At 41.2% G+C, this 23,134-nt stretch overlaps 1 long non-coding RNA gene across 1 annotated transcript in view; it reads right to left on the reverse strand.

The window, feature by feature from the left end:
- Nucleotides 1–2,892: 2,892 nt before the first annotated feature.
- The window catches only part of LOC309704809, a 50,551-nt gene continuing 30,309 nt past the window's right edge, over nt 2,893–23,134 (reverse strand). Inside the window, exons 3-6 of the long non-coding RNA XR_014276381.1 lie at nt 17,928–17,989; nt 5,450–5,504; nt 4,624–4,694; nt 2,893–3,676 (exon numbers count right to left, since the gene is read on the reverse strand). This is a non-coding gene — a long non-coding RNA (uncharacterized lncRNA). The remainder of the gene's footprint in view (nt 3,677–4,623; nt 4,695–5,449; nt 5,505–17,927; nt 17,990–23,134) is intronic.

The raw sequence follows: 23,134 nt of genomic DNA on the forward strand, positions 1-23,134 counted from the left end.
TGTGCAGTATCTGTTACCTTAATGTCACTCTCACTTTGAAGTCGTTTTTATTGATGAAGTTCTTACTTGGGAAAATACAGCCAAAATACACTCAAGGTAAATCCCATGACACGTGAAAACCTGTTGGAAATAGGTTCTCTCCATAAAAGAACAATTGTGGAAAATAAGGAGAAAGGGCAGGGTATAGCAGATTCCCACCATTTCTTTTTTGCAAGCAAAGCTGAGCGGATCGACGTCATGGACATTGGGAGCCCACGCATCCTCGGCATGCCAGAGGTAACCGATACCCAGTCGGTGTTCAACCAAGCTCAAAAACCCACTAAAGCTGCTTTCGTCCAACAAAGTCCAAAAAGGGGCCAACCCTGTGCACCACAGTTAATCACATCACACCACAGGAAAGACGAAAGGCAAAGTATGAAAACTAGAGAGAGGAGCACTTTAAAATGGGTAAGAGACTTTACATGATGGGCACGATAAAGACAAAAACCTGCATGGAAAGAAGGAAAAAAATGACCTTATATTGACTATTTAAATCAATACGTACCAGCAGAGGCACATGCGTCACACGACTCTTTAGTGCAATATGTAATGTTCAACATGAAGCATGGACTCTCTCCAAGACCAAGTGGTAATTGTGTCATTTTTTCTTGGGATACAGCACCAATTTGAGGAAATGGTTTGGAGCGTGCTGAAAGGCATCAGTGCTGCAGGAGAGTTTGGAACCAACAAGGTTTGGCTCAGAGCTGTATGTCAACCACCTTCAAATTATCCTCATTAATGACAATTCCAAGGGGAAATGGTCATTTGTATGTGTGTGATAGTCTGGTATACAGGGCCTGTAATATTTCTGGATGCATACCAGTATGAAAAGTGGCATTCATTAGTTAAGGACACAGGTTTTACAGAGCTGAGCCATAGGCAGCCAGCAGATTTTCTGGCTCTGATTCTGTGTGAGAGCCTAGGATGTATTATTTGATGTCATAGACCAGTGGAATGACAAATACCACCACTGCCCACAGTTTTAGAAAAAGTGTCATATTATGTCAAATTCGGAATACATATGCTGACATTATTATTTTTAAAGGCAACAAGTACAAAGTACAGCTTTGAAAAATCATGTATTTTAATCATCACGTATTTTAACAGGATAAAAATCTGTAATTAATAAAAGCAAATTAGCCAATTAGCCATGCCTTGTGGGCACATACTCTCTCCTTGAACTTGAATATAAATGGAGACAGAGTAAACCTTATACCAGAACCATGTGGAGGCTTCAAGTTGTAAGAGTTCACTAGTTGACAAGAATCTTCACATCAAAGGTTTGTGACTTGACACTTCTTGTTGAAATACTTCCTGATGCTGATAGCTACATAAATACTCCATGTAGAGGAGAGGTTGAATGAAAAGGCAACCTATCATTATCCCATCCCTTCTTCCCGTCTCCCCCGTATCATTTCCCAAGACTGTTTACCACAAACACAACAGCAACGCTGCCTGAGCTTATTATGGACAGCCAAGCTGCAACACGTTGCCAAGTCCTGCCCCATGGCCTGGGCCTAGCTCTGTTGTCTTGGTAACACAGCATCCAAGAACAGAGGGGGGGTTGTGTGATAGTGCTGGAGGTGGTGGTAGAGTGTTTGAGGGGGAGGCTCGCATGATGTCATCTTGTGGCATGGAGGGGGCCAATCAAACCCTGAGAAAATTATGTCACCTTTTGTTGAGCCGGTCCATTCAAGGCTATAGAAGTGCAGTGAATTGAGAGCTGCCGAGAGGTCATTTTTTCCCCCCTGAGTTGTGTAAATGTGTATGTGTGTGAGAAAAGGGAGGAGAGAAAAAAGGGGGGAGGCAGACAAGCAGAGAAGTGCATTGTGGACATGCTAATGTTGTTGAACATAAGCAGGGCCATAAAGATGTCACAAAGCTCAACTTCCAAAACATCACCACCGGGGCCTTTATCCCGCTTGTCGGTTTTTTTTTTTCAGACGGCTATGACCTCGTCCACCTCAAATTTGAGTCTTAATATGATTCCTATGATGCCCGAGACAAGTTGTCAAGCACTAGAATAAAAGCCTGAACAAACTGTAATGGAACTTGCCCAGTCAGCTTTGTTTTATCACTGAGGCAAGGACAACAATAAGTAACCCCTTGAGGAATAATTACACCCTTAGCAACTATACACTCCTTCACCTATGTGCCATTCCCTCTCCCCACATGGCCCTTAGCTCCCACCCACCCTGACGCAGACTTTATTGAATCGTAACTGAAATGACAGCGAAAGACAGCTGAATGGGAAGTCACTGCTGAAATGCTGAAGTCACTCAGACTAAATGAAAACAATGCATGCATTAGCGACGTATGTTGAATATTTTTGGGACAAGACGAGGGATCTGTGGGGATTTCTTCCACAGTATGGTTGGAAACTCCCTGCATTTTGACACACGTTGACCTATTATGTGACATTAAGCACTTCTCCATCAACATCATACGTGACACGTTTGTAGAGTGTAAACTCAGCAAAATGATGTCATCTTTTTACTGTTACTTCTACAATTTTTTGTGATTATAGTAAGTGATGCATTTACACATTACATTGTAACATCAACCAAAAATATACATTCAGTATGTTGCGATTGCCAGTAAAACTATTAAAAATCACTGTTTCAGTTTAAATGTAACATATTACATTTTTACTGTAAAGTTCACCTTTACCTTGTCTTCCTTTGAAGAAAAAAAAAAAAAGATAAAACCCCATTTATTCCTCAAATGCTAGATTAGCACATACTGGCCTAACTAGTAAGGAAGCCAGCATGAATAACCGTAACAATGAACACCACTGAAACATCCAACCATTTATCTCATGTATCTGGAATGACAACACAAACAAACAGCAGCTTGGATACACCTTTTAATTTCTGCTAACAGGGCTTAACAAAAACAACAAAAGCTATGGAGTCATAAATCATAATGAGAATAAACTGCTTGACAGGATTATTAACTGAAATTAGCAGAAGCTGCCAATGTGTCACAATAAAATGCAGCGTAAGAAGGAGAATTCATGGTTTTACATTAATGACAATGGCTTCTTTGTCGAAGATGAAAATCACATATCCACTGATTGAGTGATTCGTCTGATTAATCTCAATCACATGTGCATTAAGTCTTTATACACAGTAGGAGACATCTTTTGTGCTCCTCCCTGGATAAACGTTCTTATGCAGTTTTAGAAGAGCCACTTTGAAAACAGTCACATTACCAAAAATGACAAAAATTACACATTAAATGCTGAAGTTACTGAATGAGCGACACTGTAAATAAAATCTGCAAAACAAGAGAAGATACATAGATGCCGGGAAATTATCATCATAAAATCAATTAGAAAAATAAAGTCAAACAACATGCTGTATCCATCAAAGTAACTATGGTAAATATATGACTCTTCTATAGAGCATTTCTCCAGATGGGGCTTACTGATCTGTTCCATGATGTCTGAGCAGCAAAACGCGATTCACCGTCCTGCTGCGTTTATGTCATAGCTTCTCCAAGCTCACGCTGCTCACTGAATCCTGGGAGCTAGATTGCCAGTGTTGGAGCTCATGTTGTCGGCAGCCTTGCCAGGAGCAAACATCTGCTTCAGAGGATGCTGGTCCAACAGTCCAAACCAGGATTTAGTATGATCCTGGAAACATAATACAGAAACTAATGACTGACTGGAGCCCAAAACCACTTACTTGAATATTGAGACATTTCTCATACCCGCGCTTAAGAAAAAAAAAGATAAGTATTGGATCCTTTATAACAATGTTTTGCTTAAAATGTTGAGTCAACGTTTTTTAAAGTTACGTCAAATAATTATTAAATTAATAAAACATCAAAACTGATCAACTACTGCGCAGCTGATTACTTTAGCAGAACAGAACTGGCTCTTTTCAAAAAACTGCTGACAAAAGAAATGGGCCTGAGAAGAAGAATTATCCACAGCCTCATTATCACATTATGGTGTGTTGGCTAACTCCAGATGCCTTTGTTGGATACAGCGTACCAGGCCAGGTAATCATGCAAATGAAGCTAACTATTTTTCATAAAAGAAAAGAAAGATAAGTCCATCTTTAAGACTAAAGATAGAAATATAAGCAAATTGCTTAATAAGCAGCTGAACAGCTGAGTTATTTTCTGAATTCTCATCTAATCTGGCTTCAACATCTGCTTTTAAGATGACATAATACACAGAGGTGCTCTCCTGACAACCCAGGCTTTGCTTTACCCTCCACAAAATGACATGACGTTGTCTACCACCCACTCAACCCTGCATGTTTTATGGCAGAAAAGTGGCAGGACGGGCCTGCCCCGCTTGTTCTTTGCCCGGGGAAGGAACATGTCAGAGGATAAGCAGTCATCTATCAATGTTTCCTATCTTCTTTCTGCTTGTCTGCACCTCTGAGTTGGTTTACCTGTGAGTAGTCACGTTCCATCAGTGTACAGTATAGCCTCATTCTTGTACTCTTTCTTCATGCGCCTATTCCCGCTCTCACTTTTTGTTACCACTACACATTCTTAGCTACCCTTCTTTTTTTCATTGTGGCTTTAGTTTTGAAAATCAGGGAAAGGAGGACAGATTTCCTTTACCTGACTTTGTGCATCTCTTCTGGCCTCCATTCTGGATTTTCCCTTCCCACGTTTCTCTCACATGCCTCACCCTGGAGCACAGCCAAGCAGAGAAACATCAGCATACAGCACCAGGTTTCAACCTGCCTCTGAGTCTACGCCTGCCTGTGTATGTCTCTCTCTGCCCGAGGCTGCAACTGAGGCCTGCCCCTATCACCATCCCTCATCAGCACATCTACTGTACCTGTCTGCTGGCACCCTGCCATCCATACACAGTTCTCCATTTGGTGAGAGAACAAGATGGAAGGGAAGAAAAAAAAAAGATAAGGCAAGCCAAAAAAAATCTACAGAAAATGACTACTCATGTTGAGGTCAAGCAGATCTGACCTCCAATGAGAACACCCAGGAGTATCCTGAGAGGCACAAATACAGTACCACTCATTCAGTTGGCTGGGTGCACTGTGCAATCCCATCAACAGGTTTCTTTGAAAGCCACCGACTCTGTGGTGGGCCATCAAAGCATATCTTCATTCAGTTCCACTGAAAGGATCTGAGGCTCCTGAGAGAAGTTGTGTTTGAAGTGATATCTCTGTGTCCCTGCATTCTTTACTGTGCTGTCATGACTTGGGTTACACAATAAAAAAAACAGCAAGAACACGGGCATGAATCCAGTGGCACCACCCTGATCACATCTCTCATATATGTGAACTACCACTTCTTCCTCTGTTTATTTAGTCAACATACCATACTGTGGTTGTTTATAGCAACGGTCGCTGCTCCTCATAAGACGACACTGTGTAATCACGTACTCCTAGGCTTTAAGATCAAACAAAAGACAGAATCTTACCTGTTGAATCTCTTGAGGTCATGTTTCCATTACTCAGCCCCTTCTTGGTGATCATCTGAAAAAGATAAAGAATGGCGAAATAAAGTGATTCAGAGAGAGGTGCACATATAAGACAAAAGAAAAAAAAACTGGAGTCATATTTTATCTCGACCAACACTGCCCAAACTTGTATTAAGAAACTTTGATAACTGTAAATGAGTAATGCCAAATGTTCCCTTGATTTACAGATGCCACAAGATTAACCCGCAGTGTTGTATAATCTCTGAGTCTTGTTGGGTGTTAAAATGAAATCATTTAGTACACTTGCTTGAACTGATTTGGATTATGTTAATATTCCTATAATTAATTATATGGTTTCCCATTTTGGCCTCTAAATATTATAACAAGAAAAAACAGAGAGAAGGAAACAACAGTACAATAAGAATTACAGGTCATGTGCACTTTATCTTTTTAAAATAAATGAATAGTACATAAGACAACTTGCTTCCTCTCCAGTGTCTGTAAAAACAACAGGTCTCTCACAGACATACAGATCATAAGTGACTTGACTCATTTAGGGAAAGTCCCACTTACTCATGCAAAATTATATTTCAAATTAGAGCCAAAAAAGCTGCAGTATGTAGAAGTATTTTTTTTTTTTAATGGCATGTTCAGGGTTAAGCAGCTGGCATAGGCAGCTAAAGGCAGTACCGGTTTTCTAGTCTTTACGTCTGCTAATTCACTGAATGGGAGAAATAATATCCTGCTATGAGTTTGCACAATCTGTGCACAGAGTTTTGCTCTTTGCTCCACTGCCTGTGAGTGAAACCCCAGTACACCTCTGATATCTCTGTCTGTGAAATGGACCCATACAGCTGACAGATGTAGCTTGCTATCCTAGCTTGCTAGCATTAGCTGATAACTAATAGCTCAGAATTACTCTCTGGCCTAAACATAGCAACTTTAAGCTCAAGAAATTTAACATGGTAAGCCAAAGCCTCTTTTATATGGAGTCTATGGGCACTATCGTTTGTTAGCTCTAATAACTGAAATTTGTGAGCATGTTGTACATGTAGAAGTTAACCATATGAAAAAGAACAAAAGCAGAAAATGACTCATATATGCATGACTGTATATAAAAATAAGTGAAAGCAGTACTTTCGCAGAAACTAAAAAAAGTCAAATCCGGATTAGAAACTGAGATCTACGTTTCATCTTTGCTTAGTGTAAATCTAGGGTTTCAGGGGAGCTCTGCAAAACCTGGCATCCCAGGAAAATTTAAGTAACCAAAGTAGCTTTTCCATTGTAACATTTAAAATTTATTTGGTGTGCTGGTTTTATTTTATGAGGTCAAGAGGTTCAGGTAGATACTGAATCAAGACTCTTGCAGGTTTCTACAGCACATGCAAACACGTTAAGAGGCTGGACCAAAGACAGCGTCGGTCACTCTTCATCCATTCCAAGACAAAGGCGCTCTCTGCTTCTGAGTTTCATTGTCCCAGAACTGTTGCCTTGGCAACAAAGGCACTGTTTCCAAGTGACACAAAGCCTAAACTAAAAAAACTCTCCTTTTCAGGTTGAAGGCTCCAAGAGTTGAGGGGAAAACAGCAATAACAGGACGGTGGGGAGAGAAACTGAATACCGGCAAATTGCTTCCCAGAGTTTCTGGAGGACATGGTAAAATGATTCTTTCTTTCCTCTGCCTTTTAAAATACCTTTCCCTGGCACTAGGCACCATAGGTAGTTGTGTGCTGGTCCCATTTCTTTTATATCCTTTCTTATATTTCTAGCTATCATACTGTGCTAAGTGAGTTATCATGTACACCAGCAGACTGGAGCTGCATGTGGCTAGGCTAAGCCTCCAGATGAGGTAATGTTTAGAGAGTTGGTGAGCCAGCAGAAGGGTTGGTCAGGTCTTGATTAGCTCAGGGGTAGGGGCTCTCTTTAATATTGGACACCCCTTTGTCTGGTCAGATTACTACCTTATGAAAAACTACTCCTGCTGACACGCCTATTGGGATCAGAGCTTCCTGCTTGCTACATCATCCTGCTTATGAGTTCTCCACACACAGGAAAACACTTTCAAGCAACAGCACTTTCACACACACTTGCAACTCTCACAAACTCTCAGAAGCACAATTACTAAGAAACTCACAAGACCTGTGCATGCATTTACACGACACTCCCAGGAGCACTCATTGATATCACCTCCTAGGGCCTCCTCTCTTCCATTTGTGTATGCCATGACCGCAGTTGACGACCTCGAGATGGAAAACAACCTGCAGTTATTAACAAGGCCAGATGACACACAAACACACGCTCATGCACGCTCACTTGTTTTTATTGTGGTCGTCTCCTCCGGCCACTCTCCAATGAAAATCACATGATGGACCTCTCCCAGCTCAAAAAAAAAAACCCATCTGAGAATCTCGACCACAAAAACATCAATAAACATTTTTTTTCTATTTATGTAAAAAAAAAAAAAAAAACAACCCAGCAGATTCATAGGGGAAGCTTTAAGGGGATTTTAATCCTAGCAGTCTTGTAAAAAGGGCTCAGGCTACAGGATGATTTCAATTATTTGATATAATTTCTGATGGTCCATTAGTTCAAAATAAAGCTCTGATTATAAGAGATGTGTAAACAGAAAGCTGCAAACAAAACCTTCATCCGAGTCTGTAGCAGAGCTTTGCTTTTTTCCAGATGTGTAATTGACTGTTAATTAGTGGTGGCTTTATTTCTGCAAATAAACCGTGTTTAAACTGAAGAACAACGGAATAAAAGCAAAACTCTGGTGTGTTTGACCACATTGCAAACTTCAACACCTCTCTTTTTCTAGTGGAGGCAAGCCTATAGTAGCAAATGATCACATGTCTGCGTTGCACTTTGTGAAAACAAATTAATACTTGTAGGTGTATACACACAAGTATTGAAGTACATATATCCATACACACACACACACACACACACACACACACACACACACACACACAAATCAGTCAGGGACACTGGCACAACCTTGCGCCAGCGGTCCTTTAAACCAGTCATGTGAAACGACCCGTTCCTTTCTGCAAATCAGATTACATCTCCGAGCTGAGCTAAGGTCTGCAAGTCTACACACACATTCAAAGTTTGGTGGCTATACTCAGACACAAACACACAAAAACACCCACACACACACGCACTCAGTTAATCAGATTTTTCCCCACAAAACTTCCTGTCTTTGTGAATGTACAAAAAAAATTGACAGCATCGGACATTGGCCAAAATAATCATTTATAAAAATGCAATATCCAGTTAATTTATCGCAGATTCCTTTGATTCCACATTCCATTAAAAAGAAATATATATATTTTCATAGAAGGCTGTGAGATAAGCCTTCTTTCAGCAGCCTTCGACTGCTGTTTGGCAGATCAGCTATGGAATGAACACATGCGGAAACATGTTTATAGCGTATTTGGCAGGAATGCAAATGATAGATGATTCACAAATGATTCAAATCCTATTCAAGTTACCATGCACCAGAGAATTAAGCCAGGAAAATAACAGTTTATCAAGCTTAAGTAAGTGTCAATTTGGCTTTGGTCAATGATTTTACTTTAAACAAGCCTTATTATTCTATGGAGTAATGAAGTTTGGGTTAGCACATAAATAAGCACGGTGTGGCAAAGTTATTATACACAGTGTGCATATCCTTAATGACTGCTTGGTTCTATGATACGCTGCTGAACACATCTAACATCTTTGTGCGTTTTAGCTTCAGTGGTCAGATTCGTAACTATTTGCAGTTTTTTTTTAAGTTACAGTGTTAAAGAGGATGCTTGGCTTGATGCTGGTGGACTGTTTGGCTTAATCAAATCCAGACAGTTGGAGAAGTATAAATTGTCTCTACACAATCTATGTTAAGTCTCTACTTTTTTAGTCTACTCTCCGTCTACTACCACTTACCATTTACGTCTTTAAAAATGTTTTAAGGAAATCTAAATTACTTTTGAGTCTGGAAGAAGAATCAATGCTTTTCAATTTCCATTATAAAAACAAAGAAAGTTCTTCGTGGATCTACTGCATAGCTGAATGCCTTTGCCTGTTTTGCCCTTGGTGCCACAAAGGTCAGAAGGTGGGAAGCTGTGGGTGGCAGGTTGAGACAGGGTGCCTACAATGGGGTGTCAGGACTCTGTCAGTCAGTCCAACTCAACTGGGTCATTCTCTCTTCACAGTGACATTTGAGAAAACCAGCAATGGGGACCGGCTGCACAGGGAATGGAGGAACAGAGGCACCGCACCCTGGTTTAGGTTGCACTGGATGCTCAGATAAGACAACAGGAAGGGGAAGATTTGAGCAGGGCAACATGGGGAGCAAATCATGGCTACCATTACTCAGGAAGAATTCACTCATCCCTCAGATCACTTGCCACACCTGTGGAGGCCAGTGTCTAAATCACACAGTGCCACCAGTCAGAAGTTTAGAATTGGTCACCAAAGCCTCAGATTAGAGTCAATGTAAATTGAGATAGCATAATGCCCACAAAAAGCTATTGAACTGGAAGCTCTGGTTGCGTTGCCCAAAAATTAAAATAAACGATACAAATATTTAATATATGACACAAACCTTATTAGCTTCAACAATCCAAATCATGTCAATCAAGTAATAGTAATAGTAATTTATCAAAAAAGCTGATTTATCCCTGTATCTAAGGCAAGGTAACAACACAAGAAATTATTCTCTACAACCATATGCCTTATTTTTGTTATAACAGAACAAATGAAGGTGAAGGGTATCTAGTATCTGCTATGTAAGAGGTCCAGTGTCTAAACAGCTGCAATATGGTGCAAGACATTGATCAAAACAGTCTTAGCCACTGAGTTGCCAGTTGAATTTCTCATGTCTTATGGTTTTATCTGTAATATTTAGAATAAGAAAACGAGCAGTGTTCCACATTATAACTTGTGATGATAGCTGTCATTATTTTAGATATTTAGGATATTTGATAAAGTCATAGACCAATAGATCAATAAAAAACCTGTTATGATCCTACAATTAGAATAGATTGGTGGAAATGGAGATGCTGTGTGCTGTGCAACTCAAAAGACAGTCCTACAGTTCACTTACATTACAGTATGTGCACACCCACACACATAAGCAAAATAAACCACAATGTAGTGTCTTCATCTGGAGTTTATTTCCTGCCCTCCAGCGTGACATATGGTTACTTGTTTCTGTTTTACACCTCTGAATCTTTCTGTTGAAGTTTTCTGGCAGCACATAAACCATTCATCACCAGAACTGGGACCGAACTTTGGTGACATGGGTCATGACCTTAGCTCTAGGTTAATGAAAATGTCCACATGGTGGATTAGGTTGGTGTTTGGATATAGTTTTTATCTCACCAAGTAGCAAGAAAGTACAAAAATCTGTGTTATATTGGTGTTACTGACCCACATGGAAACTTAGGAGGATAATGAAGTTCAGGTGGTTCTAAAATAAGACATATTCAGTTCTAAGGGTGTGCAAAACCCCCCTTTTTGGAGGTTTGAGTGGGAACTCCCACTTGCTGTGCCATTAATTAACCATCATACACTGCACTTGAAGAATGTTAGACAAAGATCGAAATCGAGGCCTACGACTGGGAAAGTGTGAATCAAGCAAACGTGCTGCACCCCTTGCTCATTCAAATGTACCTTATGTCATTTTGTTTTCCAAACCTGGCCTTGAACTCTTCCCTTTATCCATGCATACTTGGACAAAAATGTGTGTCAAGTTTTACAAGGTGTGAAGTGAGGAAACAGTTTTATTCAGAAGCAGCAGCGGTAAAGATTCATCTAGTCTCAGATGAAAGTGTCACCTTCTACGACCCTTTTAAACCAGAAGGTGCAGTGACCAAGAATTGTCACAAGATCCATGAAATGTTAGTTTTGGAGCAAAGGTAAACAGCTTCTCCCATGGTGGGCCTGTACCCTACACAGAGTAAGCACATGTTTCCCATTGTGGTTGAAAGGAAAGGGGATTAAAGTGTAGCACAGCCGGAGCCACAGCTATACACCCCATGGTGGGATCAGAGTACTCTCAGGTCTTTGAGTATTGCTGATACAGCCAGTTAAAAGTGACTGGTGTGTAGGGAGAATGCATGGTCAGATCTAGCACTGATCCTCTAGAGTCCAACATTGGGGCCTTTTCTGGCGTCTAAGGAGGCAGACATGTTACCATGTTGACAGCATGGCCTAACTATGGCCGATGGAGTAACACACACACACAAAAAAAACAGAATAGTTCAGGGTTATGGGAAGGCGTTGAAACAGAGCGGATTTTATTTTCAGTGACCCAATGCTGCATCGATGAAAAAGAGATCACCAACTCACACTGGAAGCAGAAACAGAGGGAAAGAGGAGAAATGATGGAAAAAACTGTAAGTAGCAGATGGTTAAAGCTTGCAAATACAAGGTTCTCACCCCGAGGCCTCGAGGTCAAACAGGCCACATTTAGGTTCCACAGGGGAGAGTTAAAGCAGGAGACTGTGACTGTGCAGCCAATTAAAGGACACTTTAAAAAAAAGCAAATAGTGGTGGGCACATTAAGGAAGATATGCATAGTGAAGCATATCTGCACATACCAAAAACTGCCAATTAACTAACACCCCATGAAGCTCAGCTGTGACTGCTTCAGCTGAAGAGCTTACATGTGCAGCAAGTAAAGAGACTTTTCTGTGGTGGGTCAGAAGGGATGCTGAAGGAGGGTTGAACATTCATTTTGTCAATCACACCCAATATTAGCATCTCTATTAAAATGTCCGAGGGATTTTTAATCTTTGAGACTTTACCAAATTTCAGCGGCGGTGACTCACTATAGACTTGATGGCTCTAAAATACAACTCGCTTTAAACAAGACTTTAAACAGAAACGTCAAGAGCTCAGTAATGACAAATCACACACTAACATTTTTTTTGAGAACCTTATACATTTATATAACCTTATATAATTATCTTCTTATATTATAAGAAGAGCATTTAGCCCTGGCTATATAGAACTATCATAACATCCTTAAATGCGAGATTATTTCCCTGAAAATTACCTAAAGAGACAAAAGTAATAAAAAAAGAGACTAATAATGTACTTAGAAACTAATGAAGTCTGACATGCCTTAAACATCCAGAAAGCAGCAGTTTTAACATAAATCTAGTGACTTACTGTACTCCTCCGCCCTGTGAGATCAGATTCTCACCCAACTTGACTACTCCAAACCATCATTCTTACACTTTTGACCTCAAAATTCACACTCGTACGCATAGATACAAACTTCCTATATGTCTGCCCATCTTGCAGCAGTGGTGCATGCTTCTGTGCATGTTTGTGGGGGAATTTGAGGAGCGTGAATTATGTGCTGGGCGTTTGTGCAGATTTGCAGGACTTTCTCACCCACAAAAACACTGTTTGGGTGAAGCAGTACGGCATGTTAATGAGCATGTGCGTGGTTGTGTTTTGAAACTGGAAACAGATTTATGTAGTGTTTGGGATCAGCTCTGTAAAGGTCATACTAAACAAGCTAGCTCATTTCAGTAAACCCTATTCCCTTTCTGATCCAGGTGACTCTCGGCCAGTAGTTTCACGGCACACAGAACTGGCATAAAATCGCCATTCTGACCACTTTCTCCATCTTCATGACATCACTAATTTCCGATTCCAGTGACGCCGCACTGACATTCAGCTTCTTTGATTAATTGTTTCCTACAGGGCTCTTGCGAGTGTTTCTGTTTGAAAAAAATAAATGACAAAAAATATTTTCTGGAGCCCTATATTGCTAGATCCAAACACTCCTTCAGCTCCAAGCATTGACCACAAAGATGACCTGGCATGGGATAAAATATCAGCCACAGCAATAGTTTTCCTACAGACCCTGATTCCTCCAATAAAGAAGAAGTTAGAGGGGTATCAGTCAAACTCTTGATTACAAACATCCTTCAGCGATACATGTGCAATAGCATTTACTTAAACACACATTCGCGCATTAGTGCACAAGCCTAAAAGCATGTCTATGCATGCGCATGTTGTCAGTGCAGCCATTAGCAAAACATGCAAAATGTAAATGTCCCTAAATGCCAAAGTGGAAAAAGGTAGGATAAGAATCACCTAATCTGGCTAATCCAGCCAAAGATTAGGAGCAGGCAAATATTGCCAATAATAAACAAATGACTAACATTCTCAGTCTGTGTGGTTACAAGCCCAAGGGCTCCAGCTATAACCCAGCAGGGTCTGGATCCAATCCGTGCTGTTTATCAGTGCAAGCAGAAGTGGCCACTTGTGAAAGCTCTATGATAAACACTTGGGGGACAAACCGAGAATGGCTAACAGATCAGTATGACCAAATCACTCCTCTCAGTTTGATTTACAGCTCTGACTTCAAGGACCAAAGCACGACATTCTCAACATATTATCACCACTTCATTACTCACTCTGACACTACCTTCATGATAGCCATATTCTGTGGGGATATGATTTAGCCTTGACCATCTCTAGTGACGGTCGCATATTTAGACACTTAAATGACAAGTTTGTCATAGCATTATGGCTGAATTAGTTAGCATGCAATCAGCAATGCAAAAATCAGTAGATACACAGACAATGCGATTAAATAGACTTTTTTCCCAAGTCGTGTGTCCCAGTTAAATAGGTAACTGCGACCACATGGAGTTCAACATCACAAGCGGTGGTTCAGAAGAGCGACTGAACTAGTTTCCAAGTTCCTTAAATATGAGCATGTTTGTTTTTCTTTGTTAAAATATAACAAAAATAAATATAGTTAGAAGTAGTAGACAGCTGAGCACTGTATTTTGTTCAGGATGATTGACACAAAACCGTTCGCATGTCGAGGTGTCACCATGGAGGTTATGGCAAAATCATGTCTGATAGATACTGTGACTGACCATGAATTCCTTTAAGTAGTAACAGAGCTGAGTAAATAGTATCTGTGTGATGAAACATGACCTCAAAGGTAAAGCAGTGAAAGTACTGAATCTCACCTTCATGCAGTGTACATGTGTGTTTTTTGTGGGTGTGGTGAGAAGTAAAAGTTTCCCTTTGCTCGAAACCACCTATTTTCTTTTGGTTCAGTGTTAAGATTCAAGACGGAAAAGTGCAGAGCAGGCGGTGCTTTCATTGTCTCGTCCACAGTGCTTTACCTGCTGTGCCCAGGGACTCAACGGGCCTAAAGGACTCTGTCACTTTAACCTTGTCCCCAAGTATGTCCCTGGCCAGCACAAAAGCCATCTGGGGTGCGGCTGAAAGCTTAAGTAACAAAATAACTCTTTCAATCTGCACACTGCATGGTTCTGACTGCAGGGTGCTAAGGTTGCCAATACCAAGACACTGGACCTATTTCTCCTCCTTCTCCTCCACCCTTCTAATTCTGGCCTACATGACTAACTCCAACTGAAAGCCCCACACGCCAAAGGTGGGAGCCCAAAGCACTGTAAGATTCAAAAAAAGACCACCTGCTCATCAAACTAAATTGTACTCACTGAAAGCAAGAATAGAGAGAATGAAAAGGAGTTGAGCGAGAGGGAAACAAATGAAAGGAAAGACAAGTCACCATTCTCCCTCTGTGATCTTGGCAGACAAAAGAACAAATTGTGTTTCTGCCTCATGGCACCAAGCGTCAAAATTGATATAGGGTCCCACTCAGTGCTGTTTGTATTTGAGCATACTGATATAGGCTCCATCAGTTCCCACAAGAGAGCCAGAGAGGTGCATGGACCTACCTACCAGCCTTTCATCTAGGTTTCTTTTGTATTATGCCCACTTGTGTCTGTTGTTTGTCTTGAGTAGAATTGACTGTTATTATTCCAAACAGCATTATCTTTATTAATGCCACAGGTCTCAGGACTGTGCACTCCCTAGGAGTCGGGTCTGGACAGAGCTGCAAGCAATCTCCCTAGATAAAAGCTCAGTAGAGAGCTGTATGCAAGCCAGACAGCCGGACGGGCCTTTACCCTCCCTCCTCATTCTCTGAGAGAAGTGTAGGCCCTACAAAGACTGAGATTTGACTTTAATCTTAGCTCTTTCATAAGGCATCTCAGCTGAGGGCATGGCTCTAGAAGCCTATCAGAGTCACTTTGTGTCAGCCACGAGTCAGAACAAACAAGTGTAATGTTAGTAAAGAAAATAAAAAACTTTCTATAATAATTCACAGAAAGTAAAATATACATGATCAAAAAGTTTTGAGAACTTGAAATACTGAAATCACAATATACAGATACACAGTTTATAATGTTGGTGGCTAATATGTGCTCAGAAGTGAGGCCATTTTCCAAAGGCAGCCATGCATGATGAGTTATTTTAGAGGTGGTGTGGAGAGCTGACGTGTGGCCAGGTCAGGGCAGGGCAGGAGCTGGGGTCTCGGTTTAGTGCCTAAAGCTGCTTGCTCCAGTGAGGAACACAGCATCAGCTCCCGGCCAAACCCTGGACACTGATTTATGGGACATGCGGATTACCATCAAATCAGCCATAAGGACCACCCAGATAGTGGCACAGGACAACAGCCACACAGACTCACAAAAGGCGCACAGCTATTCGAATATACTTGCAGGCTAATAGTGACTAATATGGACATTGTTCAACAGACATCCACAAAACACCGAACCATTACTCAATGACACTTTAAATGCAAACACATATGCTGTTTAAGATGTAGTAAATATTGTAGATTAAGACTTTCTGGGACTAAATGAAAAGCTGCACATGCCATGGGTAATGGCTGGTTAACCACTCAAGTGCAGTGGGAGAAATGAGTTTGCTGAGCCTTCCTCACAACCACAAAGCGAGAGAGCCAGCTTCTCTCAGAGTTCATCTGCATCTACGGGATGTGCCTGGAGGATAATGGGTGATGTTCACACTGGCATTCATTTTCTTAACGGCGATGTGGACTCCTCTCACTCATATGCCATCGTTAATACTTTTCCACCAAGTCACACAATCCAATAACATGTCCTGAACCAAAGAGGAAAAAACACAAAAAAGGACATTTCTCACTTGAAAGGGCACAACGCAACTCAGCCATAAGGGACCAGTTTGATGAGCTAAACAATATGTGTCATGACAAATCGGACATGGTACATTCCCTAGGCAAACACTGATCTCATACGGGGAGACTGCTAGGCAAATATTCACCTGCCCTAAGCTAATAACATGTGTGGGGGCAAACACACACTTAAGCTCGTCAATACTGAGACAATGATGGGAATTAGATTGCACAATGACTAAATGAAAAAAGCATCAGAATTTTCTTTTAAAGGACCATCTCAGTGATAGTCACATGTAACATTTTTAATGACAAACTCACCGTATCATGAAAGAATGCAAGATTTGTATCAACAGAGGTAAATGGTGTTAACTTGGGCCATCACAATGCCTTTGGTAAGAGGACATGCACAGTGTACATTTTATTGTGCAAGAATCTAAAAAAAATATCTGCATGCTTTGTGTGTCAGGAAATCCTACTAAACAAATGGCACTTATTTGTCTCTAAGGCCTTTCTAACCTAGTTGAGCCAAGCTCCAGAGACAGCACCACGCTACACAGTGGGCACCCTTGACACTTCCTGACCACGTGACTCTCTCCAGCTGCCTTTTGATTGGTTTCTCTGAGACCAAGGGATTGAAGAGAAGAGGAAGCGGTAGTGGCAAAGGGTGGCGGGTAACTGCCTGGCAGCAGACACATGAGAAAAAAAAAAGAAATTCCTGCCCCATTGCCATGGAGATGAGTCAACAGCAGGTCGAGGGAGAGCAGAGAGGGCTGGGGGGCTGCAGGGCACTGGCTGACCTGCTGTAGTTAACAATTCATCCCCGTATCCGGCTCGCAAATGATTGGGCAAACATGGAGTGCCCCGGAGGCAAAAGGGCCCCAAGGGGCTGAGAGAGGAGCATTACCCTGGGGTGACACACTGACAGGCAGACAGAGGGTGGACCAGCTGAAAGAGGGAGTAAGGGATAGGGGCTACCAGTGTGGGGTGGGGGGGTGAAGAGGCCTAATTGGAAGTGGGATAGTGGCGAGGCACACCGAGTACTGGGGGCTACAGTACAGTCACAAACGGTACTGATGGTTGTGCCCTTTTAAAGTAGCGTAATTAAACGACTTGTGTTAAGATGCCATTTTGAGGATGAGAACAATCTTTTAAGGACACCACAACAAACATCACCCTGGAAATTTGGTTTCTATTCGTCATTCTAAGCTAAATGGTTAACAGCACTTGGCTACTTATACTGTTGTGCCAACAGTAAAAGCAGGAGTTACGTCAGTTTTATAAGCCTAAACCACAGTAACACCATAAGTCTTTGGCATGTATCCTCTTTGCTACAGAAGATTTTGCCACAAATGCGGCAAATAAAACACTCATGCACACTTTAAGTTCACGGAAGGTTGATTTGCAATGGTTTAGAGGAGAAGACTCTAAAACTAAAACATCCCAAGCTCATCAAAAAAGTCTGCAGTGACTTTGGAAACACAAACTCACCAGAAGATCGCTAGCATGCAATTAAAGGTCGAACTCTCATCTCGAGAATTTGGATTCCTTCACTGTAAAGACAAATCAGAAGAGGAAATATGTCAGTTCACACCTTGATAATATGCGGTACAATTACATTGCTTACACTTCGCTCTCCTTAACAGTGACAGAGTAGCTAATACTCAACAGGTTTCGAACATTACCCACTCTGCAGTGGCGCAGACTCACATCCATAATGGATCAGAGTAAAAAATAACAGATGAGCGATGGGTGGATTTCATCAATGTCACATCATACAGACAAACCACAGGACTTCAATGCTGCACCTATTTTGGGCTAGACTTTACGTAGTGTTGGGTTCTGTCTCACTCAGCAGAAGTTCTCATATGTAACTTTATGCACTGTCACAACTTGGTCTGTTCCCCAGAATGGCAAACCAAAATTCATTATCCAATTGGCTGTCTTTGACTTTGAAGGATTGAAATGCCACTATTACAACAGGCCTTTCACTGGGCAGTGGTGTTTAGAGGGTGTGTTAACAGAGCAGACCTTTTACTGGTCCTTCACTTCTACTAACGTCAGAGCACAGTGTTTTCAAAAACACAGCTGAAGCATGCCCTTCCTTTAGAATCCTCTCAGTAATAACGCAGCCAACAAATCTTATAAATGAAAAACAGAGCAACACTTACTGTGTCTGTGAGAAGGAAAAAAAGAGAGAATAGAAGGAAAACAAGAGGAAAAAGTGTAATTATGATAAACATAGCAGATGTTAAGAGTCACTTCTCGAAAGGTGTGTCATTCAGGGAGTTTGGGACAAACTTTTGGCTGCGGCTGAGCTCTAAATTTAGCATATTTGCTAAAATAAAAAGTGAGTTCAGTCGCTGGCACTGAGAGTTTGTCCTGCCCATTCATGACCTCAGTGGTGCAGCCGGCGTCACTCGTGACGAAACACAAACCATATAAAACAACAAAAAAAGACCTCCTCAAATACTCAGTACATAAGGAAACAGGCACACTTTAGCGTTTCCTGTAAATTATCCGGTTAAATAAGGCAAGCCAAAAAACAACAAAAAAAAATAGCTTCCTGCTTTCTATATTTAGAACAAAGTAAAAGTACAAATGTGCCTTTTACATAACTTTACAGAAAAAGATATATAAAAAAAAAAAAGAGAATCATCTGTCTTCAGTTTCTGTGCATATTAGTTTTGTGTATCTAACGTGAATAGGAGACTGAGGATACATGAGTTTGCTGTATACATTCTGGAGATGAGCCTGTGTGTGTGTCAGAGCTGCAGAGGATGCCCTCGGGGATAAGATGAGGAGTAAATGAAGCAGAAGTCCCATCTAAGCTCAAAAGCATGTGTGTATCAAGGCTGTAACTAAAACACAAGCATAAACACAAGCAATGTTAGGGATTACACCCTGCAATACCACCGCAGGAAATCACTGACAGCACAGGTGTAACCATCATCGCGGACGCATTCTTCCCCGTCTCCGCTCTGCCAGCGGAGGCCTGATTGGCAGCTCATTCTCCACGTTCGTTGGCTGCTTGAAACCTGTGTAAACATCTTGTGGGCATTTGTGTGTGGGACATACAGGTGAGGAGAACACACACAAAGAAGGATTACCGTGGCCTAACATCGCGTCAAACATGCCTTGCAGCACAATACCACACAGTCTCTCGAAGACTTATTATTTCCCCCGAAATCCTTTCCTTCCTTTGCCTTTAGAGTCGAGTCCGATCTGAAACATACAATACGTAAAATATCCACTAAATGTGAGTTGTTGTATCTATTACGATCTTCTTTACGCTGGTCGGATAAGTTTAAGACTTCACGTTTAAAAAGCAGGAGGAACAGAATTTAGTGTGAGCTGCAGGAAAGGAAAAAAGGGAGGAAAGCACATTTCCTCAGCAAACAGCACCCTCTAGAGTGACACAATTCATTCAATCCTGCATCTCACTCCTGGTCTCTGCATGACGTGCAGAAAACGTTGCTCAAGCACAGCATTAATCAGCAACATTTGCTTTACTTAAAATGCAGATAATTCCGTTTAAAACGTCAGGCTTGCGGTTATTTTTTTGGTTTTCTTTGAGACACTAACTAAGCAGGTTGCCTTGTTCTCTGGATTATTTGTGAGCCACATTATAGAGGCAAGAGTGAACCTTTCGTTTTCCCAATGCGAGCTGATAATGAGACAGGCCATTATTAAGATGTTTGCTTTAATCGTGTGCAGGGTTATTAGGTGCAGTTTACTAGCAAGAGAGATTAAGTTAGGCCACGCATGATGGAAAGAGCTGAGGAGCCCCACGATAAGCCAGCTACCCACAACTGTGAAGTGGGCTGAGAAATATGAGCGCACAGCAGGACATGAAACGCAGCAAGACAAACCATTTTCCCTCCTCTCTCTCTTTCTCCCTCTCTCTCGCCTTCTTTCTATCTCATTTTCTCTCCTTTTGCCCCAAATCATGTTACACAACTGCCAAGGAATGCCTGCTATATCAAAGAGAGACTTAAAACGAGCACAAAAGAAAAGAACAGTAAAGAGTGGATCGCAGAGGCAACTATGGAAGCTGTAGGTGTTTGATTCTTTTATGTTTGTAGAAAAGAAAAACATGGCAGGGAGCTTGGCATTAGTGTAACAGTGACACACAAGTCCGGACACATACACGCCTGACTGCTTAACAAATGCTTGTATAAACTAAATCAGACTGAGACACACAGCACGGAGCACCAAGCAGGGAGCCCTACATGTTTCCTATATATATTTTTTCCATGCCATTAATAAAAAAACACATTGGGCTGTTTCATTACATTTTGTTGGAATAAAGGGAGTGCTTAAAAATCCATCATTTTATGAGTGCTCAAACTTTCCCACAGAATTCCCACCATTTTCCGTGCGTTTGACCCAAACGCATTAAAGTAGCACTCAATTAGGCTGGCACACGGAGCCAAACCGGGGCGTTCGTTTGCTGCTTAATCATGACACACAGCAGCCACCAACAGAGATCGCACGACCTGTTGTGCATGAATAGAAACAATTCCCTGCATGAAGACAATGGGGAATCTAAAAACAGAATAAATAATATGTTTTAATGTTTAGAGAGAATGTAAGGATTCAGCTAAAGTTAAGAATGAGTGGGACTGTCCTGAAAAATCAGGTGGGTCACACTCACATCCTTTAGCAAAAGGTAAAACGCTGTATGTGTGTGTGACTGCATGTTTGTCTGTGTGTATGTCAAGTTAGCAGAAGGTCGGAGCGGTGAAGTATTAGAGCGCTGTTTGCTCTCTTCCATTCTTCCATGTACTCTTGGGGATCAGTTTGTTTGAGAGTTTGAACAGTGACGTGTGAAACCCGTAAAAACAGGACATAGCGCCACACTATTTGCTCAAGAACACCCAGAGAATGGACTGCCATTACAAAACAAATCCCTCAGCCCGCATTCCTCCTGTCCATCAAACCCTACCTGTTGAACAACATTTGACATGGAGCGGAAAAGGTAGCTTGCAGAAGGACTTCAATTTATTAAAAGTGTTTGACACTACAGGTCACTCCTCCTCCACGTACATGTCAATGCACACATCCGCAAAGTGTAATAGGAACACAGTATCTGCTCTGGACATTATTTATAATGTTTGAAACTTGCTGTACTTCCACAAAGAGGATAAATTGAATGTCACTGAAATTTGATACGTCAGTGGCTATTTTGTAATGTTGAATTTTTATCTCTTCTGTCTGTTATCAGTGTTTTCAGCAGACGTACCCAAAGTGCTATTACTGCTATTAGTATTTTTATTATGCGATTTCAAATGGGGATGATTACTCAGCTTCATTATGCAATTTTGATTCTTAACAAAACTACAGATGACTGTGCTGAACACTGTTACTGTAACAGAGTGCATATTACTCATCTCTTCATTGGTTGCCAAACATTTTAGAGGATGTTGGAATTCTTCTGGTATCTTTATGTCACATGAAATCAGCTGATTTGTCTAAAAAGCTGTTAAATAATTTTTAGCATTTTCTTCGTTTATTTGTTTGCTTGTTTTTTTTTCTTTTTTATTGAGAAACAATGCCTAACAAATGTGTGACATGTCAAAAACTTTACATTTTTTTGGTTGATGGAATTAACCAACTGGAACAGAATAAGTGGAAAGAGGCAGAACTAGATTCCAGTCCCTTCCCCTTTCTTTCCTGCTGTCACCCTCATATTAGAGGAGCCACTGGGAGAACTGGATGTGATTTGTATGTGTGTTTTTGAAGAGGGGTGCTCATAAACAGCCATGAAAGGGGCCCCTCTATTCAGCCGGCCAGGCGAGATGCGCTTCACTGGGCCAGCCTTTTGTTTTCCCCTGGTTCACAAAACCTTAAGCATGGAAAAAAAAGGGGGGTTGATTCTCTTGATGTGTGCAGGCCCAAATGATGCCATTAGATTGGTGCCCGTTTTGGGTGAAAAAGGCTTCAGTAGCGCTTGAAGTGATTTAAAAGATGCAGGAGAGAGCGGCCCACAAATCCTGTTTGATAATAACGCTGAAGGAGAATGGGGAGGCAAAATGCCAAGCTAGTGATCATTCTATAGTATGCAAAATTGCTCTCAACCCTATGAGTGCCATGGATGTTAAAACAAAAGATGAGGAACATTCCTTTGTCACGTGATGAGGGTCAATGTGCTGTGGTGGTGTGTGGGGTCAGGAAGTTCAACAAACTTCCCACGCTGCCTTTCACCACAAGACCATGGTTAAAGCCTGTGACACTTCATTATAGGCAGGAGAATTTTGTTTCCCAAAGGGGCAGTGCCTCAGTGCCCATACAAGGATGAGCCATAAGGAAAAAGAAGAAACAAAAAGCAACAATTAAAAAACAAAAAACAACCATACTCAATTTCCTCATTCACGTGGCAGGACTAACACATCAATTACACAAAAGAACGTCTGGGAAAACATTCCCACACTGTCCATCACGTGGAGTCTAGAGAAAATATCAAGGTACTGTATTTTAGTGTCACAAGAAAAAATAACAATAATCTACTGAACATGTGTTTCTGTAATGCGACAAAGATGAAATTTTCTTGAACATCTAAAATTATTTCGGCTATTATTCCGGTTAAGTCGATGGTAAAACAGTGTCACCACAGTCCTGTCTGTCAACAGCAATCAAATAAGTATGAGAACCTGGCAGTGTCAACAACGGGGTAGTGCCAAACAAAACCACTTGTG

This window comes from Aulonocara stuartgranti (assembly GCF_965226115.1).
Source record: "Aulonocara stuartgranti genome assembly, chromosome: 4".
Taxonomy (NCBI): domain Eukaryota; kingdom Metazoa; phylum Chordata; class Actinopteri; order Cichliformes; family Cichlidae; genus Aulonocara; species Aulonocara stuartgranti.